The sequence below is a fragment of the Chiloscyllium punctatum genome, chromosome 36 (genome assembly GCF_047496795.1).
Source record: "Chiloscyllium punctatum isolate Juve2018m chromosome 36, sChiPun1.3, whole genome shotgun sequence".
In the NCBI taxonomy this organism is placed as follows: domain Eukaryota; kingdom Metazoa; phylum Chordata; class Chondrichthyes; order Orectolobiformes; family Hemiscylliidae; genus Chiloscyllium; species Chiloscyllium punctatum.
Window position 1 is genome coordinate 56,780,021 of NC_092774.1, and position 22,974 is coordinate 56,802,994.

A 22,974-nucleotide genomic window follows, 5' to 3' on the forward strand; every position below is an offset into this window, starting at 1 on the left:
AGGCTTGAGGTATGCAAGGTCAAGATATTTTAAGTAAAACACGGAAACGCTATCCTCATTAGCAGACAGTGAAAGGATTACAAGACACAAATTAAACATTTTCGACAAGTGATACAGGGAACTGGGAAGATAAGTATTATAAACTGTGAACAGCAAAGTTCTGGAGCACAACACTTACATTCAAAGACCGAAAACATCCAGGTCCTGATTATTCAGATTGCATTGTGGTGCGTTTTTGCAAAACATCCACTTGCAATGTCCTACAAAAGAGTGACAAAACCCATCCCTGTCAGCCCAGGATAGAAAATCCGAAGGGATGAACGTTTGCTGATTTTCTGAAGATTCACAGAGCTTAGACTGGGTTTTGGTGATTGTTTCTTTTCAACTCCCAGGAGCCGCAGTGGTTGAGGCGTTGAGTTGGGGAGAATAAAATGTGCCCGTGAGCAGCATGTGGGGCTATTTCAGCTTCCCCTCATCTGACTGCGCTGTGAGTTGACTCCGATGTTCTCAGGGACATTTACTGACGCGAGACAGTGAAAGGATTCTCATTCCCGCAGATCGGGAATTCAAACCGTATGCCGGCTTCAGGACAATGAGAAGAATAATTGGGGTATGTGAAGAAGCTGTGAGCTGCATTTCAAACAGGTAGGTGGAGTCAGATGCATTATCCATTGCGCCCCTGCCCTGTGCGTATCTAACGCCACCATGCTGCAGAGTTCTGACGTTAACACGGACATGCGCAGCAATGGGAACATTCACAAGGTGAACAACCAAAGATAATCACCGTCACTGATTCCCTTCCACAGGCCCAACTTTGTGAAGCAGTATATTTCACTGGCAAAGGAAACACCCTTGTCGTCAGGTGCCTGCTTCATTTCGATCACGATTTCAAGCACCTCACTGTTCTAGTCTCATTTCCAAACACTTTGCTCATAGCCTCCAAAGAAGCTCTGCGGGTATCGGCTTGCTCCACCCGAACAGGCAGTGGGTTGCAGATTCCCACCAGTCCCAATTTGAGTGAAATATTTTTCCCCCTCCACTGATTTGAATCTTAAAGAAGAAGCCGGGGAGCAAGCTCCCTTTCTTTTCGACGACATTTCTCATTTTGTACTCGGCAGGGTTCACACCTGCGTGGGGAAACCGCAATGGATTTCATGTACATCGCATTAACCACTCGGCCCACGAATACAGAACCACACTGACAGCTTGACTTCCCAGGTCTGTCTGCCTATGGAGCTGAGAAAGAGTGAATCATCGCAGAGTTTGTTTGAATCCAATCACTTCACAGTGATTCAAAAGGGTTAAATATCGGCACATGGTGTTTGCAGATATTTCGGTGTTTCACCCCAAAAGATGAAATGAACTTTCAGTAAAAAACAAAACTAGAAATTGCAGGAGGAACTGAGAAGGTCAGGCAACGTCTGTGGAAAGAGAATCAGAGACAACATTTCAGAATTTTGTTTTCTTCGACAGGTACTGTCAAACCTACCGAGTTTCTCTTTTGGTCTCGGCTTCTCAGTATCCGCAGTCCCTTTCCGTTTGGGGAACATTTTCCTGACCTCATTAAAAGCGCACAGCTTCGCAGCTGTGGCGTCTGTGAGCTTGTGGCGCAACGGTGGCGCGTCTGGCTCGATTTCTGAAAGTTGCATGTTCGAATCTTGATAAGCTCCACAACAGCAGCTCCTTATATTTCAAATCACGGAAGGAGTACTTTGACTCCGTATATCGGTTGAGCCAAATCTTCCCCTTTGCGTCTAATGAATCTGCCTCTTTGTCGGTGTCAGTTAGGGATTTACTGACCCCAATAACACCCTGTACGAAAGCATTCTTCCTCATGTCACTTTTGGTTCTTTTCCTCATGACTTTAAAACTCTGCCGAATCGTTGCCGATCCTTTCAGGCGTGGGAACATTTTGACGACATTACTTTCTCTGTCTGGACTTCGCATGACTTGAAAAGCTTCAATCGGGCCAGATTTCAAACTTCTGTACTCCGAAGAGAGCTCTCCCAAATTTCCAATCGACCCTCATCGCTGACATCCCTCAACCACTGCACCACTGCGTCAACCAAATTAAATTGTTTTCTTTCTAAAGTTTTCTCTGACACCGGAGTGACCAGTGACAAGCATTGCCCTCCTGAAAATAGGATACAGAGAGCAGGTGACCCCTCAGAGGTTGTCACCTCAACTGTGCACATTGGGCCAGTATATCATTGTGAAATATTTAAGTCGAAGCTTTTTTGGGAAGCCGATGAGAATGCAAGGTGCAGAACAGAGCGCCGTTATACAGGAAAGCTGCGAAAGACGACGTTGAATGAACAGGAGAGAGTGGTCTCCCTGTTGGGTTCTGGCCCCAACACATCCCTCAAACACTGCATCACTCACGTCAACTTATTCAACGCTATCTCCAATCATTCCACTTCGCTGCTTTCTGTCCCATTGGTCCTCCAGGGAGCGCAACCTCGTTTTACGAAGGTGCTTTTTGAGGAAATTAAACAGGCGCTTTCGCACAAATCATGAAACCCGGGATCTCTCGCACGTCTGCGTCGACGAAGACCCAAAGCAAGAATCATACCCCTAGACCAACGGGCCACACGGTTGGTACGCCGGCGTCCCTGCCCCCGCACTACCTCTTGAACCAGCTGAGTCTTGCTCAGAGTAAAGTCCAGTTGACATTGAACAGGCTGGGGCTGTTTTCTCTGGAACGTCAGAGGTTGAAGGGTGACTTTATGGAGGTTTACAAAATTATGAGGGGCATGGATAGGATAAATCGGCAAAGTCTTTTCCCTGGGGTCGGGGAGTCAAGAACTAGAGGGCATAGGTTAAGGGTGAGAGGGGAAAGATATAAAAAAGATCTAAGGGGCAACTTTTTCACGCAGGAGGTGGTGCGTGTGTGGAATGAGCTGCCAGAGAAAGTGGCGGAGACTGGTACAATTGCAACATTTAAGAGGCGTTTGGATGGATATATGAATAGGAAGGGTTTGGAGGTATATGGGCCGGGTGCTGGCAGCTGGGACGAGATTGGGGTGGGATATCTGGTCGGCATGGATGGGTTGGACCGAAGGGTCTGTTTCTATGCTGTACATCTCTATGACTGTATGAACAGCTGCTTCTCATTCTGTCTCTCTGCTGCCGTTTGCCCGTCCCCAGGAACCGGGCCCTCTCTACTGGCAGAAAATTAACCCGTTTTCTTTCTAAACTTTTCTCTGACACCGGAGTGACCAGTGACAAGTATTGCCCTCCTCAACATAGGGTACAGAAAACAGGAGAAGACCCCGCAGACCTCCACGGGTGTGTCATCTCAACTCTGCATACTGGGCCTGTGTATCAATGTGAAATATTTACGTCGAAGTTTTTTGGGAAGCAGATGAGAAGGCGAGGTGCACAACAGTGCGCCGTTATCGGGAAAGCTGCTAAACTCGACATTGAGTGAATAGGGAAGATGGTTTCCCTTCTGGGTTATGCTCTCATCACACACCGGCAGACATATCGCTGACGAGCAAATATTAACTCTGTCTAAATTGCCACATTCTGTTTTTACGAACCGTGATTTCACTCAGAAGAACAATTTACCTGCTCCCTCCTGAATATCCTTCCAGGCTCGAACGTACCTTCCAGGTGAAGCAGCACTTTACCTGCACATTTGCCGCAACCTAGTCTACTGCATTCGCTGCTCACAGCGTCGTTTCCCCAACGGAGCATGGAGAATAAACTGGGTGTCTGCTTCGCAGAACATCTCGGTTCTACCCGCGAAAAAAGGCCCTGAGCTTCTGCTTTCCTACCACTTTAACACGCCACCATGTTCCCTGGCCAACATCTCTGTCTCAGGCTTGCAGCAGTGTTCCAGCAAAGCTCAGCTCCAGATGGAAGAACAACGCCTCATATTCCACTTCAAAACCCTACAGCCCTCCGGTCTTCAAGATCGAGTTCCATGACTTTAGGGCCTGAAATCCCCCATGTCCTTGACCCCTACCACACACATACGAGCCCTTGTTATCACATAGTCTGCTATGACACACTACTTATTGTGAGTCACTAACGGTCTCCATTAACAGTTATTCACCCTCCCACACGGATCGTTATTCACTCCTTTGTCCCTCCTATTGTTCTCTCTCTGAGCTGGCGGGAAAGAGAGCAATGTACACTGGAGACTCGGAGCCAGCTGAAACTTGGTCAGTGTGAAATACATTCCACTTTGCTCCAAGAATTGCAAGCAGCAAAGAGTTTGCAGAAGATCTGCTTGTCATTCTGTCCACGGGATGCGGTTTCCGACATACGGATCATCTTGTCATTCACGTCGGAACGGACTTGGCGAACTCCTGCAGGGAAGGCACGAAACCACAAGGTATGCGTTTCAATGTTATCAGTTCATTGGCATCTCAGAGAAGTGGTTTTGTGATTCAGTTCATAGGAAACCGACGAAGAACAGGAGAAGACCACTCAGACCTCCAAAAGCACCTCACTTGAACGGTTTGAAAGGCAAGGTGCTAAATAAACCGAGTACCATCGCAAATGCAAGTCGCTCAAGGAGGCACTGAACAAGACCAGAGGACGGTTGCGATCCATCGACCTCTGGGTTATGGGCCCAGCACGCTACCGCTGCGCCACTCTGCTCCGACGCACAACGGGCCGCTTCACAGGTCCCTTCAGCCTTTCGTCTGGCGCGTGGCATGCACGCTCGAGACTGATGTCAAAGATCTTCACTGCTGTCGTCTTAAATGGTGTTGCGCAGACGTATGCAGGCTGTGTAAATATCAACTTTTTCTAACTTCCCACACTCTCTTGTGATTTCACTCTGAATAGACGCCATGCGGCCCACCTTCGCTCTGCTGGGTCGACACAGTAAGTAAACGTGGGTCTCTATCCGTATCATTCTCTTGCCTTCTCCATGTAATTCTGCACATTGTTACTTTAAACATGACCACCGAATTCCCGTTTGCGTCCAATGAATCTGCCTCTTTGTCAGTGTCAGTTCGGGATTTACTGACCCCTCAGGTTGTCACCTCAACTGTGCACATTGGGCCAGTACATCATTGTGAAATATTTATGTCGAAGCTTTTTTTGGGAAGCGGATGTCAAGGCAAGGTGCAGAACAAAGCGGGAAAGCTGCTAAAGACGACGTTGAATGAATAGGAAAGAATGGTCTCTCTTTTGCGTTATGGTCCCAACACGCACCCGTTGTGCCATTCTCCTGCATTGCCCGGCAGTTTTTCCAGAGAAGTATTCAGCTTTTCATCTGGCGTGTGGCAGGCACGAGAAAAATCAGGAAGAGGCAAAACACTGAAAGGCTCGAAGGGCGATGGCCCCGGTGGTGGAGAGCTCATTCCTCGTGACATGGATGTACCTGCAGATGGTGGGATCAGGCTGTCCCCATGTCTCCACAATGTATGTCCAAGGCTTTATTATAGAAAAGTAAAACTGATAGAAAACAATGGTAATTTTGGGCGGGGCGGTTTGAATTATGAATTGATTAGTAGGTTCCTCAAAGACACTGTGCAAACAGCTCTTGGACCTGTCTCTGTGGCGCAATTGGTCAGCGCGTTCGGCTGTTAACCGAAAGGTTGGTGGTTCCAGACCACCCAGGGACGGCGTGCTCCTTGTTCTCGTTCCTACTGCTTTCTTGCCTGCGAAAGTGCACGTTTTTAATGGTGTCAGGAAAATGTTTCCCAAACGGAAATCTGTTCCACTGAGGCAGCACAAAGGGGTTTCTGAATTGATTGAATTTCTAACATAAATGACTGCGGATGCTGAGAATCCGAGACAGAAAGCGAAACTGCTGGAGAAACTCAGCAGGTTTGGCTGGACCTGGATGAGGCAAAAAACGAATTCTGAAATGTTGTCTCTGATTCTCTTTCCACGGATGCTGCCTGACCTGCTGAGTTGCTCCTGAAATTTCTGGTTTTGTTTTTAACTGAACGTCCATTTCATCTTTCGGGATGAAACACCCAGACTCGCCATTTGCAGATATTTAACCCTTTCGAAACCTGAGAAGTGATTGAATTCAAACAAACTCTGCAAGGATTCACTTTTTCTCAGCTCCACAGGCAGAGAGACCTGGGAAATGAAGCTGCCAGTGTGGTTCTGTATTGGTGGGCCGAGTGGTGAATGCGATGGACATGAAATCCATTGCGGTTTCCCCACGCAGGTGTGAACCCTGCCGACTACAGTTGAGAAACGACGTCAAAAAGAAACGGAGATTGCTCCACGGTTTTTTTAAAGATGCAAATCAGTGGAGGGGTTGAAGTATTTCAATCACATTGGGACTGGTCGGGAATTTGTAGCCCACTGCCTGTCAGGGTGGAACAAGCAGATACCCACAGAGCTGCTATTGAGGCGATGAGCCAAGAGTTTGGAAATGAGATCGAACAGTGAGGGGCGTGAAGTCGTAATCGAAGTTAAGCAGGTACCTGAGGACAAAGGTGTTTTAGTTGCCAGTGAAAGATACTGCTTCACAAAGTTGGGACTATGGAAGGGAATCAGTGACGGTGATTATCTTTGGCTGTTACTCTTGTGAATGTTCCCATTGCTGCGCATGTCCGTGTTAACGTCAGAACTCTGCAGCATGGCGGCGTCAGATCCGCACAGTGACAGGGGGGCAATGGATGATGCATCTGACTCCACCTACCTGTTTGAAATGCAGCTCACAGCTTCTTCACACACCCAATTAATCTTTCTCATTGTCCTGAAGCCGGCATACGGTTTGAATTCTCCTGCATTGCCCGGCAGTTTTTCCAGAGAAGTATTCAGCTTTTCATCTGGCGTGTGGCAGGCACGAGAAAAATCAGGAAGAGGCAAAACACTGAAAGGCTCGAAGGGCGATGGCCCCGGTGGTGGAGAGCTCATTCCTCGTGACATGGATGTACCTGCAGATGGTGGGATCAGGCTGTCCCCATGTCTCCACAATGTATGTCCAAGGCTTTATTATAGAAAAGTAAAACTGATAGAAAACAATGGTAATTTTGGGCGGGGCGGTTTGAATTATGAATTGATTAGTAGGTTCCTCAAAGACACTGTGCAAACAGCTCTTGGACCTGTCTCTGTGGCGCAATTGGTCAGCGCGTTCGGCTGTTAAGCGAAAGGTTGGTGGTTCCAGACCACCCGGGGACGGCGTGCTCCTTGTTCTCGTTCCTATTGCTTTCTTGCCTGCGAAAGTGCACGTTTTTAATGGTGTCAGGAAAATGTTTCCCAAACGGAAATCTGTTCCACTGAGGCAGCACAAAGGGGTTTCTGAATTGATTGAATTTCTAACATAAATGACTGCGGATGCTGAGAATCCGAGACAGAAAGCGAAACTGCTGGAGAAACTCAGCAGGTTTGGCTGGACCTGGATGAGGCAAAAAACGAATTCTGAAATGTTGTCTCTGATTCTCTTTCCACGGATGCTGCCTGACCTGCTGAGTTGCTCCTGAAATTTCTGGTTTTGTTTTTAACTGAACGTCCATTTCATCTTTCGGGATGAAACACCCAGACTCGCCATTTGCAGATATTTAACCCTTTCGAAACCTGAGAAGTGATTGAATTCAAACAAACTCTGCAAGGATTCACTTTTTCTCAGCTCCACAGGCAGAGAGACCTGGGAAATGAAGCTGCCAGTGTGGTTCTGTATTGGTGGGCCGAGTGGTGAATGCGATGGACATGAAATCCATTGCGGTTTCCCCACGCAGGTGTGAACCCTGCCGACTACAGTTGAGAAACGACGTCAAAAAGAAACGGAGATTGCTCCACGGTTTTTTTAAAGATGCAAATCAGTGGAGGGGTTGAAGTATTTCAATCACATTGGGACTGGTCGGGAATTTGTAGCCCACTGCCTGTCAGGGTGGAACAAGCAGATACCCACAGAGCTGCTATTGAGGCGATGAGCCAAGAGTTTGGAAATGAGATCGAACAGTGAGGGGCGTGAAGTCGTAATCGAAGTTAAGCAGGTACCTGAGGACAAAGGTGTTTTAGTTGCCAGTGAAAGATACTGCTTCACAAAGTTGGGACTATGGAAGGGAATCAGTGACGGTGATTATCTTTGGCTGTTACTCTTGTGAATGTTCCCATTGCTGCGCATGTCCGTGTTAACGTCAGAACTCTGCAGCATGGCGGCGTCAGATCCGCACAGTGACAGGGGGGCAATGGATGATGCATCTGACTCCACCTACCTGTTTGAAATGCAGCTCACAGCTTCTTCACACACCCAATTAATCTTTCTCATTGTCCTGAAGCCGGCATACGGTTTGAATTCCGAACTGCGGGAATGAGACTCTTTTCACTGTGTCGCGTCAGTAAGTGTCCCTGAGAACATCTGAGTCAAGTCACAGCGCTGTCAGAGGAGGGGGAGCTGAAATAGCCCCACACGCTGCTCACGGGCACATTTCACTTTCCCCAACACACCGCCCCAACCACTGCGGCTCCTGGGAGTGGAAAAGGAACAAGCACCAAAACCCAGTCTCAGCTTTGTAAATCTTCAGGAAATAAGAAAACTGTACATACCTTCGGGTCTTCCATCCTGGGCTGACAGTGTTGATTTTAAATGGCTGTCCAGTCAGTGTCGATTCGTTTTGGCTGAAAAAATCTTCCTTATCTCATCCCAGCATTTCTTGCCACAGAAAACTGCGCGGCAGAGTTCATGTATATATTTCCTTGTATGGTATTTTGTAAATTACATCCGTTTGCTGGTTGTTTTTATCGGGTATTTCAGGTACATTAGCCGCTGCTTAAGTGTGTTGGTATATGTGTGGGCTACCATGATGCTGAGAGGGTTGAGTTGTCTGGACATCATTTCCCAGATGTCTTTAATGTAAAGTAATGTGGCTAGGGTTTCTGCAGACGTTGTGTCTGCTTGTGTCAGTTTGTTGATGTGAAATCGGTACACTGGGTTTATTGGGTCGGCAAAAGTGAGGACTGCAGATGCTGGAAACCAAAGTTTAGATCTGAGTGGTGCTAGAAAAGCACAGCAAGTCAGACAGCTTCCGAGGAGCAGGAAAATCGATGTTTCGGGCAAAAGCCCTTCATCAGGAATAGAGGCAGGACCCCTCCAGGGTGGAGAGATAAATTGGGGGTGGGGTGTGCGGGGCCAAAGGTAGCAAAAAGTACAATCAGTGAATGGGGGAGGGGATGGAGGTGACAGATCAGAGAGGAGGGTGGAGCGGATAGGTGGGGAGGGAGATTGGCAGGTAGTACAGGTCATGAGGTCAGCGCTGAGCTGGAAGGTTGGAATTGAGGTCAGGTGGAGGGAGGGGAAATGAGGAATCTGATGAAGTCCATATTGATGGCCTAGGGTTGAATTTACCCCAAGCGGAAGATGAGGCGTTCATCCTCCAGGCATCGAGTGGGGAGGGAGCGGCGATGAAGGAGGCCCAGGACCTGCATGTCCTCGGCAGAGTGGGAGGGGGTTTGAAATGTTGGGCCATAGGGCAATGGGGTTGATTGGTGCTGGTGTCCTGTAGATGTTCCCTCAAGCGTTGTGACTTGACTCTGCGAAGAGTCTCCAGTCTCCCCAATGTAGAGGAGACCGCATCGGGGGCAATGGATACAAGAAATGACATTGTTGGATACACAGGTGAAAGCCTTCGACCGACCACGGCCCGGATTCGATTTCCGGTCAGGGAAGAAATTTTCAGTAGAGCTATCAGGCTGTGCATGTATCTCCCTGGTAGTCTAGTGGTTAGGATTCGGCGCTCTCACCGCCGCGGCCCGGGTTCGATTCCCGGTCAGGGAAACCGTTTTCTTGGGGTTTATCGGCTACCCGTTCTTCTGAAACACTCTGTGAGGTTGTTTATTGATCTTCGTCGTTCCTGGGTGCTGCAGTGAATCGTGGCTCGTTGAAATCGTGTCCTGATTCAGATTTCTTTGTATGTGTAGTGGTGATTGCTTCTGTTGTTAAGTTCTTGGTTCGCATGCGTTGTTTTCCTGTAGACGCTGTTTTGAATATACCATTGACTGTTCGCTCCACTGTGACATCGAGAAATGGCACTTTGTTGTTGTTCTCCTCTTTTGTGAATTTTATGCCAGTAAGGATATTGTTGATGGTGTTGTAGGATTCCTCTAATTTGTTTCATTTTTTGATGACAAAAGTGTCATCGCTGCAGCGGACTCAAAGTTTGGGTTGGATCGTTGGAAGGGCTGTTTGTTCGAGTCTCTGCATTATTGCTTCTGCTAGGAATCCTGATGCTGGTGGTTTCATGGGTATTTCGTTGATTTGTTTGTAGGGCTTGTTATTGAATATGAAGTGGGTGGTAAGGCACAGTTCCACGAGCTTGACAGTGCTATCTTTGCTGATGAAGTTGATGCTGTGTTTGTGTCTTTAGTTCTTCGAGTAGTGTCTTCAGTTTTCTTTGGTCACGTTGATGTTAATGGATGTGAACAGGGCTGTTATGTCAAAGTACAACATTATTCCATCCTCTTCTATCTCAGTGTCTTTGCTGTTCAGGAATTCTTGGATGGAGTGAATGGAGTGGAGTGAATCTTCGACGAGGTGTTTTTGCCTTCAGTGGAGGCCTTTGACTAGTCTGTATATTGGTGTTCCAAGTCGTGAGATTATGGTCTAAGGGGGGGCTCCTGGTTTGAAGGGGAGGAGAACAACAACAATGTGGCATTTCTTAATGTCACAGTGGAGCAAACAGTCAATGGGGAATTTCAAACTGGCATCTACTGAAAAACAACGCACACAAACCAAATACTTTACTGCAGAACCTGTCATCCCAACACCCACAAATGAAGCTGCATCAGGACATTATTTCAACGAGCCACTACACACTGCAGCACAGAGAAACTACGAACAGCACAAGAGAAATACGTATATACTGTATTTAAGGAGAACGGATCCCCAATAAACCCCCTCCGCCGTTTTCTCATTGATGCTTTCAAGGTGACTCTCAAAAATTCGGTTTGTCCCTCCATTCTTGCCTGTTTGTTTTTTGTGGGTTTTGAAAGCTTTCACAATCCTCTGATTGAGTATTGGAGTTGGGAGGTTATGTTGTGGCTGTACAGGACATTTTTTAGACCACTTTTGAAATATTGTGTACAATTCTGGTCTCCTTCCTCTCAGAAGGATATTGTGAAATTTGAAAGGGTTCTGAAGCACCAATGGGTCCACAGAGGGGAAGAGGCCCTTCTGCTGCCCTGAGTGTGGGAATGCCTTCAGTGATTCATCTGTCCTGCTCACGCACCAGATGGTCCACACCGGGGAAAGCTGTTCTCCGGCCCCAAGTGCGAGATGGCCTTCAGCAGTTCTTCCACCTGCTGAGACACCAGTGGGTCCACACTGAGGAGAAGCCGTTCTTCTGCCCCGATTTCAGGAAGGGCTTTGCTCTTTCTTCCGACCTACTGGCCCATTGGTGGGTCCTCATGGGGGAGAGGTCGTTCAGTTGCCTAAGTGCAGGAAGTCCTTCATCAATTCCTCAGCCCTGCTGATGCAACAGTCTGTCCACACCGGGGAGATACCTTTATCCTGCCCGAATGTGGGAAGGGTTTTACCCGCTCCTCCACACTGCTGAAGCACCAGCTGGTCCACATGGGGGGATGGGGGGCGGAGGGTGGGAGGCCCTTCTGCTGCCCTGAGTGCGTGAAGTCATTCCTCCGCCCTGCTGAAGCACCAGTGTGTCCACACCGGGGAGAGGCCCTTCAGCTGGCCCGAGTGTGGGAAGAGGTTCATGTTTTCCTGCAACTTGCGGAAGCACCAGCGGGGGCACCAGCGCTCCCAGCAATCAGATCCCACCGGTGACGCTGCCTTGGGTCTCACTCCCGGACTGAACCTCCTGCCAGTTCTGACAGTGGGTGCAGTGGGAGAGTAGGTGGGCTGTTTTTATTTTCTGCTGGACTGCAATTGCCTCCCCCACACCCCACAACCACAACCTCGTGGTGGCTCACGGTTAGCACTGCTGACTCATGGCACCAGGAACCCAGGAATAATTCCACCCTTGGGGGTCTGTGTGCAATTTATGGAGGGTAGGAAAATGGATCTAAGTGGGTTACTCTTCGGAGAATCTGTGCAGATGTGTTGGGCTGAAGGACCTGTTTCCACACTGTAGGAGTTCAACCATCGTATGAGCTTTGCTTTCATTGGAAACTGCTGCTCTTTGAGCCAGGGACTGCACATTGCCAAATGAAATGATCCAGAGAAACGTAAGACCGCAAGAGCATTGGAGCAGAAGTTAGGCCATTCGGCCCATCGAGTCTACTCAGCCATTCGTTAGAGACAAAAGTAGTGCAGATGAGATTAGCTACAGTGTGGAAACAGGCCATTGGTCCCAACATCGACCCTCCGAAGAGTAACCCATCCAGACCCAATTCCCTCTGACTAATGTACCAAACTCGATGGGCAGTTAGCATCGCCAATCGACATGACCTGAACGTCTTTGGACTATGGAAGAAATCAGGACCACCCAGAGAAAACCCACGCAGACACTGGGAGAATATGAAAACTCCTCACAGACAGCCACCCAAGGCTGGAATCAAACCTGGGTCCCCGGAACGGTGAGCCTGCAGTGGAAAACACTGAGCTACTACATGTTGAAACCCGATGTAGGCAAGCAAGAGGTTGGGAGAATACAGCAAGCCAGGCAGCACCAGGATGTGGAGTAGTCAGCGTTTTGTGTATTAACCCTTCTTCTGGACTGAAACGTTGACTTCTCTGTGAAAAACGATTTACGGGAATGTTGCTGGGGGTTGGAGGGTTTGAGCTACAGGGAGAGGCTGAATCGGCTGGGACTGTTTTCACTGGACCGTCAGAGGCAGTGGAGTGACCTAATAGAGGTTACAAAATCATGAGGGGCATGGACAGGTTAATAGAGAAGGTCTTTTCCCTGGGCTGGGGGAGTCCAGAACTAGAGGGCATAGGTGTAGGGTGAGAGGCGAAATATATTAAAGGGACAACCTCTTCATGCAGAGGGTGGTACAGAAATGAAATGAGCTGCCACACGACTTGGGTCAGGTGTTGTCAAATGGGACGAGATAAGTTTAGGATATCAGGTCAGTATGGACAAGTTGGACCGAAGGGTCTGTTTCCAAGCTGTATGTGTCTCTGACTACTAGTCCTGATGTAAGTTTAAAATAGAGTCCAAGTAACTTTGAATAGTTCAATCTTGTTGTGCTCACCTCCTGAAAAGTTTCAGATGAATCCCTCTGAGCGATACTGTTTAAACATGCTGAGTTGGACAAAATATCCCATCAAGTTCAACACAAACCCAGAGTTGAAGAAGTCAGAAGTCAGAACACCAACGGGACCAAAACTGATCACAATATTCCAGGTGCAGCCTCATCAACGTCCTGTATAAAGATAACATAACATGCCAACATCTATATTCAATTCCCGAACTGATGAAGGCCAGTGTGCTGAAACCTTTCTTCACTGCCTTCTGTATCGATGTAATCAGAGATATATGACCTACTTTAAACTGATCGACAATCCTGCTTCTGGGAGCACAATGACTAATAGGGAAGGCAAAGGGGAGATTGGCCTTTAAATGGAGTATAAAAGTAGGGAGGTGAAAGTGGAGGTTTTGATTGAAAGGGCAGTGAAGATTCAATCAGCTGACAGTGGATCTGAATTTCATGTAGATCGGACCAGGTTCGGACAGAAGGAAACCAGATAAGTTTTTACAACAAACCACAACGATTTCATCATTAGACTCTTAATTCCAGATTTATATTGAATTCAGATTCCACCATCTGCCGTGGCAGGTTTTGAACACAAGTCCCTAGAACATTACCTGGGTGAATAGTCTGGTGACAATAAAGTCGGCCATCGCCTCCCCTGAACACATTGGCTTATTGTGTTCAGAGGTAACAAAGGAGCAAGAGGTTTCAGCAGCTGCTAAGTTGTTGATATTACACAAGGGACCATCAGCAGTCTCAGTAATGGCACATACTGAAGTCAGTGTCCTGGATCGGGGGAAGGGCTCGGGAACCAGAAGAAGCAGGAACAGGAATATGCCATTCAGCCCCTTGAGCCTGCTTCTCCATTCAGTAGGATTCTGGGTCATCTGGCATTCCCCACATTCACTTTCCTGCCCTTTTCCTGCAACTGTTCATCCCCGACTCTTCATGAATCTATCGATCCTAGTTTTAAAGTGACGTGAAGGCTGTCAACAGAGTTACTTGCGTGGTGGGCTGGGGGGGGGGGGGGGTGGGGGTGGGGGGAACTGGGGCTCAGGTCGAACTTGGGGACTAAAACAATGGCTTCACACTTCACAATATTTAACTAAGGGAATGTTTATGGTTATCCAATGCTGGAAATTGGGCAGGCATTCCGATGAAATTATTGGTAAATTATGAATGACAGAGGAGTCGGGAGAGATGTGGTGTTCAGGCACAGTTGGATATCATTAGTATAGATGCCAACACCATCAGCTCCGGTTAAACAAATCAGAACGGAAGACACTAAAAGCAGACCCTCCCAGAGGATAGAGTGTTGCTGGAGGTGGTCAGTACTGTCATTAACCCTGATCAAGGCTGTCCGCAGAGGGACATTCGACGAGGGAATGTTTATCCCTGTCACCGGTACAAAGGATGTCAAATATGACCTTGATAAGAACTGTTTCAGGGGTGGAAACCAGACTCGAGGGCTTTAAACACAGAATTCTGGAAAAGATGGGAATGGCTAATTCAACAATGTTACATCCAAACCAACACATCTATTCGTGCGATAATAATAGAAGTGTTTTGGTTTTTATTTCGAAGATTCTCAGGAACACTTAGTAAGAAACAACAAAATTAACACAAGAAATACTGCAATTGCTACAAGGTGCCTGCTCCCAATAGAGGGCCATCTGGTGATCAATTAACTGTCGACAAGGGGCAATATCGGAAAGGAATTACCCTGTTCATAGCTATAAGAGGGGAGACACAGACTGCTTGATACAAACATACAATGGGCGGGAGTAGGTCACTCGGCACTTCGAGCCTGCTGCAACATCCAATAAGATCATGGCTGATCTGAATTCAACCTCAACTCTACATTCCAACATATCCCCGACAATCTTTCATCCCCTTGGTTATCAAGAACCTATCTACCTCTGCCTTAAAGATTTTGAATCTACTGCCTTTTGAAGAAGACACACAACCCACAGAAAGAAAAGAAATCATCCTCATTTTTGTCTTCTACATTTAAAATATGACCCTGTACTTTCAGATATTAAGATAGGGACACAAGCTGCATTCAAATAATACCTGTGAGCAGTTAATTATGTCAAAGTGCTTCACATGAACATAATGAGAATTCCTTTAAAAATCACAAGACCGGAGCACAGATGAGACATGTGACCAAATACTTGGTCAAAGGGACAAGTTTAGGGCAATTTTTTAAACAGGTTCAATTTCCCAAACATCAGAAGACAAAGACGTGAACAACAAACACAAAATATCAAAGAATGGGAAACAACAGTGTAGTCATAATGTCACAGGATGGGTAATCCAGGGAGCATGAGTTCAAATCCCACCACAGCAAGAGGTAAGATGTGAATAATTCAAATCATAAATGGGGAACACAAAGTAAGTCTCAGTATGGTATCGATGGCACTGACGTCAATTGTCATTGAAAACCCATGTACACCAATGTCCTTTCAGGAGGGAAACTGCCATCCTTGCATGGTGTGACTTACATGTGACTCCAGACCAACAGCAATGTGGTTGACTCTTAAACTGCCCTCTGAATTGGCACAAGCAAGACACCTTGCACTTAGGGATGGATAACAAACATCAACCTTGTGAAAGTGTCATAACAGAAATTGCTGGAGAAACTCAGCCAGTCTGGGAACACTGGTGGAGAGAGAGAGAAAGAAAGAAAGACAATATCCTGGCTTGAGTCCAGAACAGTTGTGAAGAAGGGTCACAGCACTTGAAATGCTAACTCTGCTTCTCTCTCCACATGTGCTGCCAGTCCTATTGAGTTTCTGCGGCATTTGACGCATTTTTGTGTTTCAGATCTCCATCATCTGCAGTTCTTCATTACACTGACTTAGGGAAGCTCAAATCCCATGAAGGGGTCGAGCAGAAGGGCTGGAGATACTCAGCAAGTCTTGCACCAGTTATGGAGATAAAAACAGTTCGTACTTGGGGTCATTGAATGATCTTACATCAGGGACAAACTTTTGGGGAAGCTGCAAGAGTAAAAGGCACTGGTGTAACGTCAACATCTGGGAGAACCCTCTCAGCCATGGGGGTCAGGCTGACTGAGCATTCTGGTCCTGCTCATTACCTGTTAAATTCTCCATTTGTTGTTCTTGTTATATTTCTACATGGTTGACACATTCCTATGTTTCAAAATGAAATTACAAACAGACAAGAATTGTCCATTTAAGTCATCATACATTAGAGGGTTTGGAACGTGAATGTAACTTTTAAATAGAAAGTATTTATTCATGCATGGGGTGTGGGCATCGCTGGCAATGCCAGCATTTATACCCATCCTTAACCACCCTGTGGTTGGTTGGAAAAGTGCATGAAGGTGTCTGAGATTGTCTTGATCAGCACAGCAATCTCAAAGATGGGTGTGCTCAGGTAGAAGTACCCTCCACTCCCACAGCCAAGTCTGCATTCACTTCAATTATAGATGCCATCTAAACCTCCCAGGACAAGGACAGCATGGGATGACAATCAGAATAAAGCTTCCTCTACTCTTCAATTGCAAGTGACGCGACCTCAACACTGTACCCAAGAAACACTGCCAAGACAGAGACTGCATTGGGTTAGGTACAGAGGAAAACGTCCTCTACACTTCCCCATTCATACAGTCCCAGGACAATGACAGCAGAGGGTTAAATAAACAGTAGAGGTTCTTCCATTCTGACTGAGATTTAGTCCGTTCTACACTATTCCTCAAGGAAAATTTAGAACTGAGACTATTCTCTGGTACAGAGTTCACACATCCTAATGGGAATGACAGCAACAGAAAATCATGTCGTGACACACAGATAAAACACACACAATGTACAACAAAACTAGACTGTTCTTGGGATCAAAGACATAGTCCCTGCAATGATCTGAATGTGAGCTGAACAAATTTCACACTTGAACAATATTCTCTGGGAATGCAATGCCCACCTCACTGCTGTCTATTCAGTTCCTCTGCTCTCGTTCAGGGCTGAGTTGCGGCTGACCACATTGTGGCGTGGGGGTCAAGAGGTTAGACAGTTAAGGTCAACATGGATTGAGGGCATCCTTTGTCATGCCGGTGAGGTGGAGGGTCGCTCATTTACTCAACTTATAATCGGGGACAAGGGGATGTCAGGCTGGGCTTATATCAGTTTGAGTTTAGAAGAAACAGATGATCCGATGGAGCTGTATAACATCTGGAGAGGACTTAATGCAAATGTAATGTCAACTCAATTCTAGCCAGAGACTAGTCTCTCATTTAAGATAGGAGAGTTTTGTTTTTCTCACAAGTGTTCCCGAGACTTTGAAATTCACTTCTTTAGAGAGCAGCATGTGGTGGTGGCGCGGTGGTTAGCACTGCTCCCTCACGGCTTCAGTGACCTGGATTTAATCCCACCCTCGGGCCGCATGTCTGTGTGGAGTTTGCACATTCTCCCCTTGTGTCTGCGTTGGCTTCCTGGGGTGCTCTGGCCTCCTCTCACGGTCCAAAGGACGTGCAGTTGAGGGTAGATTTACCATGGGAGATGCAGGGTTACAGGGATAGGGGAACGAACTGGGTCTGGGTGGGATGGTCAGTCAATGTTGACTCGATGGGCTGAATGGTCTAATTGCACGCAATTGGCCTATATCAATCAATAGTATGCACTTGCTTTATGGTTATCGACATCAAATTACATGAGTGGTTTTGGTTATTTCATCTCTTATTATCGTATTCAACCAACTACAGCATCTAGAAACTTGCTTAATTACAATATCCAATATCTGCAGAGTACATTTTACTTTGTCACAACCATTATCTTGAACTCTGACGTGTGACCTCTTCATTGCTGTCAAAGCTCTTTATTTGTCTCTACATTGTCATGTTTTCACTTTGTCGAATGTCTTCCTGGCATTTGCAGTTAAGACCCTACATTCTGCCCTCGTCAACATTTTCCCTTACAATTCTCTACTAAGGATTTCATGAAAAACCTCAGAGTGTGGTGAGACTGCGGAACTCACTACCATAGTGAATAGTTGGGGTGGAAGACACAACAACTAAGGGTAAGCAACCCAATACAAATGAATGTCACTGTCTCTAGATTCACAACATAGTGAAATTGAAACGTGCAATGTCCCTCAATTTCTCAACTGTTCCGAACCAGACTTGATGAAGAACAGATCTTGCTCATCAACATTATAATTTAAACAAAAACCAACAATTATAAATATAGTAAATTTTCTAGGGCAAAGTTAAAGAAGATAATCTCATTAATAGCAATTATTTAAACCCTTTGATCAAGTCCCCCACCATCTCAGAGACAGAGACTTAAGCGGCAAATTAAGAAAGAATTTTTTTTTTAAACTTACCAATTCAAGCAAACAGTTTCCAACAATGAATTGCCAAGCCTTTGTGCAATCTTTGGACTATGACTGTTTCACAGACACGTAACTGTAAATCTAATTTACAAGTCACTGCTGAATGTGAATACATACCCCAGTATTCAGCCATTTCTTACAGGCTGGGACTCATTCACAGAAAGAGCCAACAATTCTTTAACTGGACAGTAGAATCTAGAGAGAACAGCTCCTGGTCTCAACGAGCAGCAGTGCCCAATGGAAGCAAAGTTGCAGGGGTGGGGGAGCACGACGGCATAAAACAAAAAAAAAACCGACCGACTATCCCACTATAAGCACTGTCAGAATGTGCAGGGGTTGAATCCTCGCAGTGGCCCACAGCAGCTTCACCAGCAGAATCAGATTGTTGGGAGCACTGGTGCGCCCGCTGGCGCTTCTGCAATGAGCAGAATGATGAGAACCTCCGCTTCCACTCGGGGCAGGTGAACGGCCTCTCCCCGGTATGGCCCCACCTGTGCCTCAGCAGTTGGGAGGAATTGCTGAAGGACTTCCCACACTATGGGCACAGGAAGGGCCTCTCCCCCGGATGGATCCGAAGGTGGGATGCCTGGGTAAAGCCCTTCCCGCACATTAGGCAGGAGAACGGGCTCTCCTCGGTGTGGATCCAATGTTGCCTCAGCAGGGCAGAGGTATCGTTGAAGGCTTTCCCGTACTTGGAACAGCTGAAGGGCTTCTCTAATATGTGGACCCGGCGGTGGGTCAGTAGGACGGAGGAAATGGCTGAAGGCCTTCCCGCATTCGGGGCAGGAGAATAGCCTCTCGCCTGTGTGGACCGCCTGGTGCCTCTGCAGTGCAGAGGAACTGCTGAAGGTCTTCCCGCACTCAGGGCAGGAGAACAGTCTCTCCCCGGTGTTACTGCGCCCATGAGTCTCCAGGTCAGATGGGAAACGGAAGCCTTTCCCACAGTTGCCTCTTTTCATGGTTTCTCCACGGGACGGGATTCCTTGGGTTTCTTCATGACCGAAGCTTCAGCTGCACACAAACGCGTGTACAGCACCTCCCTGCCGTGAATTCCTCTTCCCAGTCTGTATAACTTTTACTGGCTCCACAATCAGAGTGCTGCAACAGTCGGGTCTCTCTTCCAGTCTCACTGATGCTGAAAACGTACTGAAAGAGGAACCAAAAAGCTTGGTTCCTTCTCACAGAATCATAGTCGAAAATTGTTCAGTGACTGCCAGACATTGACGTGAAATTGAGGACTGCAAATGCTGGAGAGTCAGAGTCAAAGCACAGCAGATCAGGCAGCATCTGAGGAGCAGCAGAGTCAATGTTTCAGGCAAAGCTCTTCATCTATTGATATTGAAAAGTCCGTCTTCAGATCTTCAAATAATCTGTAAAATGAGATTACAAAAGTCATTGCTGTCAGTCCAGGTTAGAAATTCCAAACAAGCAATTCTACTTTCCGCAGAACATTCTTTTCTTTTTCCACAAAATTGGAAGCACCATCCCACCCCCTCTCACCCCTCTATTCTCACTCCGCTCAAACTAATCCTCCCGACGGTACTGATTCAGGATCTTACAGAGACCGAAAAATGAAAACATCAAGATAGACACCTCTGAATTTTGGATGCCTCCACCTGAAAGTTAGTATCTTTCACGATATGAAGGAGTGAGTAAGTCTGATTTTGGGGAGCAAAAAAAGTGTCAATTCAGGATGAACCTTCAATGCAGCTTCTTGAGATACAACCAGACACGAAATGGTTAACATCTGGGGAGGTGGAAGTTGGGCGATGGAGGAAATGAGATATCAAGGCATTGGCACCGACACCAGACAGAAACTGAACACACAGGCGTGGCAAACATTACGGGTAAGCCAGAGTCACAGAGATACACAGCACAGAAACAGGTCCTTCTGTCCAACTCATCCGTGCCGACCAGGTAGCCTAAATTAATCTCGTCTCATTTACCAGCACTTGGCCCATATCCCTCTGAACTCTTCCTATTCATATACCCATCCAGATGCCTTTTAAATATTATAATTGGACTTACATCCACCACTTCCTCTGGCAGATCATTCCTTACACTTGCCTCCCTCACCCCAAACATATTATCCTCCTGTTCTGGACTTCTCCCATCTCAGGGAAATGATCTTGTCTATTTATCCTATCCATGCCTCTCATAATTCTATAAACGTCTGTAAGATCACCCCTCAGCCTCTGGTATACCGGGGAAAACAGCTGAAGCAATGCGTTTACTTTTAACTTCACACTCACGGAACCTTACTCCCGTGTAAAACATTGTTTCCCTCCCCCACACTGTTCATGGGAAAAACCAAGAGTGCTGAGACTCTGGAGTTGGGGGAATGCCACGTAGAATTCCTGCAATGTGGAAACAGGCCATTCAGCCTTAGAAGTCCACACCGACCATCCAAAGCGTAATCTATGTAGACACTTTCCCCTATCCCATTCCACCAAACGTACTGCACATTTAGTATGGCCACTTCTCCCGAAACTGCACATCATTAGATTTTGGGAGGAAACCAGAGCACCCGGAGGAAACCCAGCAGACACGGCAGGGAGAATGTGCAAACTCCACACAGACAGTCGCCCCAAGGCTGGAATCGAAAGCGGATCCCTGGCGCTGTAAGGCAGCAGTGCGAACCACTGATCCATCGGGCTGCCCATGTGTGCGGAAAGAGGTGGGGGCTGGGAACTTTGTTAATTGTACCACACAGTGGATTGTTGAGTAAGGTTAAATCTCACGGGATCCAGGGAGAGCTAACCAACTGGGTACAAAATTTAGAAGCGCGTTGTTGGAGCTGCTGGAAACCTTCCTGAAAACAACAGGAAGTGGACAGTGGGTCAGGCAGCGCTGTGCTACTCTATGCCTGGACAATGTGAATGTGGAGATGATGTTTCCACTAGTAGAAGGGTTCAGTATGCCAAGTCATTGAGGGCATTTAAGACAGAGATAGGTTCTTGATTAATAAGGGGTCAAGGGTTATGAGGAGAGGGCGGCAGAATGGGATGGAGAAACATATCATCCATGATCGACTGGTGGAGCAGACTCGATGGGCCAAATGGCCTCATCCTGCTCCTGTGTATTATGGTCTTAAAGCTGGGCAGATGACTTAAGGGGTTCTCACAAACTATTTCAGAATCCCGAAGAGGAGTTGTTGGAATCGAAACTTTAACTCTGCTTTCTCTCCACAGATGCTTCCAGTCCTGCTGAGTTTTTCCTGTGTTCTCAGTTTTTGTTTCAGATTTCCAGCATCCACAGTTCGATGTCTTATTTATCAAATTCATTTCTTGCCCTTCCCAAGTGTCTGGAACTTCATCTCCCTGATCGAGAAACTGTTCACTTACCCTAGAAATGACCACTACCTCCTTATTAGAGTAGATCCCTTTGTTGCAAAATGATTGTAAAATTCTGTGACCAAATTTATTGCATTCGTAATTAGTTACACCAAGGACTCTCAATATCTCAGGCCAGAACACAGCTAGATTGTTTCAGACAGTACATTGATGTGATTTGATGCAATTCCCTATTCCCGACTTTACCAGCGTGTTGCTGGGAATGGAGGGTTTGAATTAAGAAGAAGCTGGGACATTTTTCCAATGGAGCCGAGCAAGTTGACAGATAACTTTATAGAGATTTTTTAATTCAGGTGTCATTTCCAGGAGGCTCAGAATATTTTATTGCTCCGGAAGGTGTAAAAAGGGGTCAAAGCTTCAGCAGAAATCGAGCAGAGCTGAGAACATACAACATTTAATTCTGTGTGAAGAGGCAGATCAGAGGACAGAGAAATCAGTACCTGAAATCCGAGCTGACACCAGACTACCATGCTATCAGTGCTTTGATTAGCAGTGCCCACCCTCTACCGTTACTGAGCTCCTCACTCGACTTGAATGCCACGTATCCCTTCGATATTCCTAATCCAATCCTTGTCATTCTGAAGCCACATCTCTGTAAGGAGTCTCAGATCACAATTATTCTCTTCAATGTGTGCTGTCAATTAATTCGCTTTTGTTACAATGCAGCACACATTCACATACTGAGATTTTAGTTTTATTTTTTGTGATGGTTAGAATCCAGTTTTGATTGCTAGTACATTTATTCTCCTTGTCCCTTTCTATCATTCTCTGGTATTTGGTTTCCAAATCACGACATTGCTCACTGGCCTTGATTTGGATTGGCTATGCTAAATTGCCCAGTGTCCAGGGATGTGCAGGTTAGGTGGGTTAGCCATGGGAAACGCAGGGTTATAGTTTCAAAGTAGTAGAGGGAGTAGGCCACTTGAACCATTGACTCTGCTCCGCCATTCATTAAAATCATGGTGGATCGATCAATCGACTCAGCTCCTCCAAATTGCATTATCCCAACTACCCTGAATTCGCTTACCACGCAGACAACCCATCCAACAGTGTCTTAATGAAGCTGCCTCGACTGCTTCCTTGAGCACAGAATTCCATTAATTGACCATTAACCACATTGGTCCTGCCCTGAGTTGCCTCATCAAAATGCAACAGCTCACATTTGTCTCAATTAATCTCGATCCACTACTCC

The 22,974-nt window shown here is 46.7% G+C and overlaps 2 non-coding genes across 2 annotated transcripts; both read left to right on the forward strand.

Annotated features, from left to right (window-relative positions):
• The first annotated feature begins 5,511 nt into the window (after positions 1-5,511).
• Positions 5,512-5,585, forward strand: trnan-guu (transfer RNA asparagine (anticodon GUU)). Its single transcript has one exon. It is a non-coding gene; the product is annotated as a tRNA-Asn (tRNA).
• A 4,043-nt stretch (positions 5,586-9,628) lies between these two features.
• Positions 9,629-9,700, forward strand: trnae-cuc (transfer RNA glutamic acid (anticodon CUC)). The gene has a single exon. It is a non-coding gene; the product is annotated as a tRNA-Glu (tRNA).
• The last annotated feature ends 13,274 nt before the right edge of the window (positions 9,701-22,974 follow it).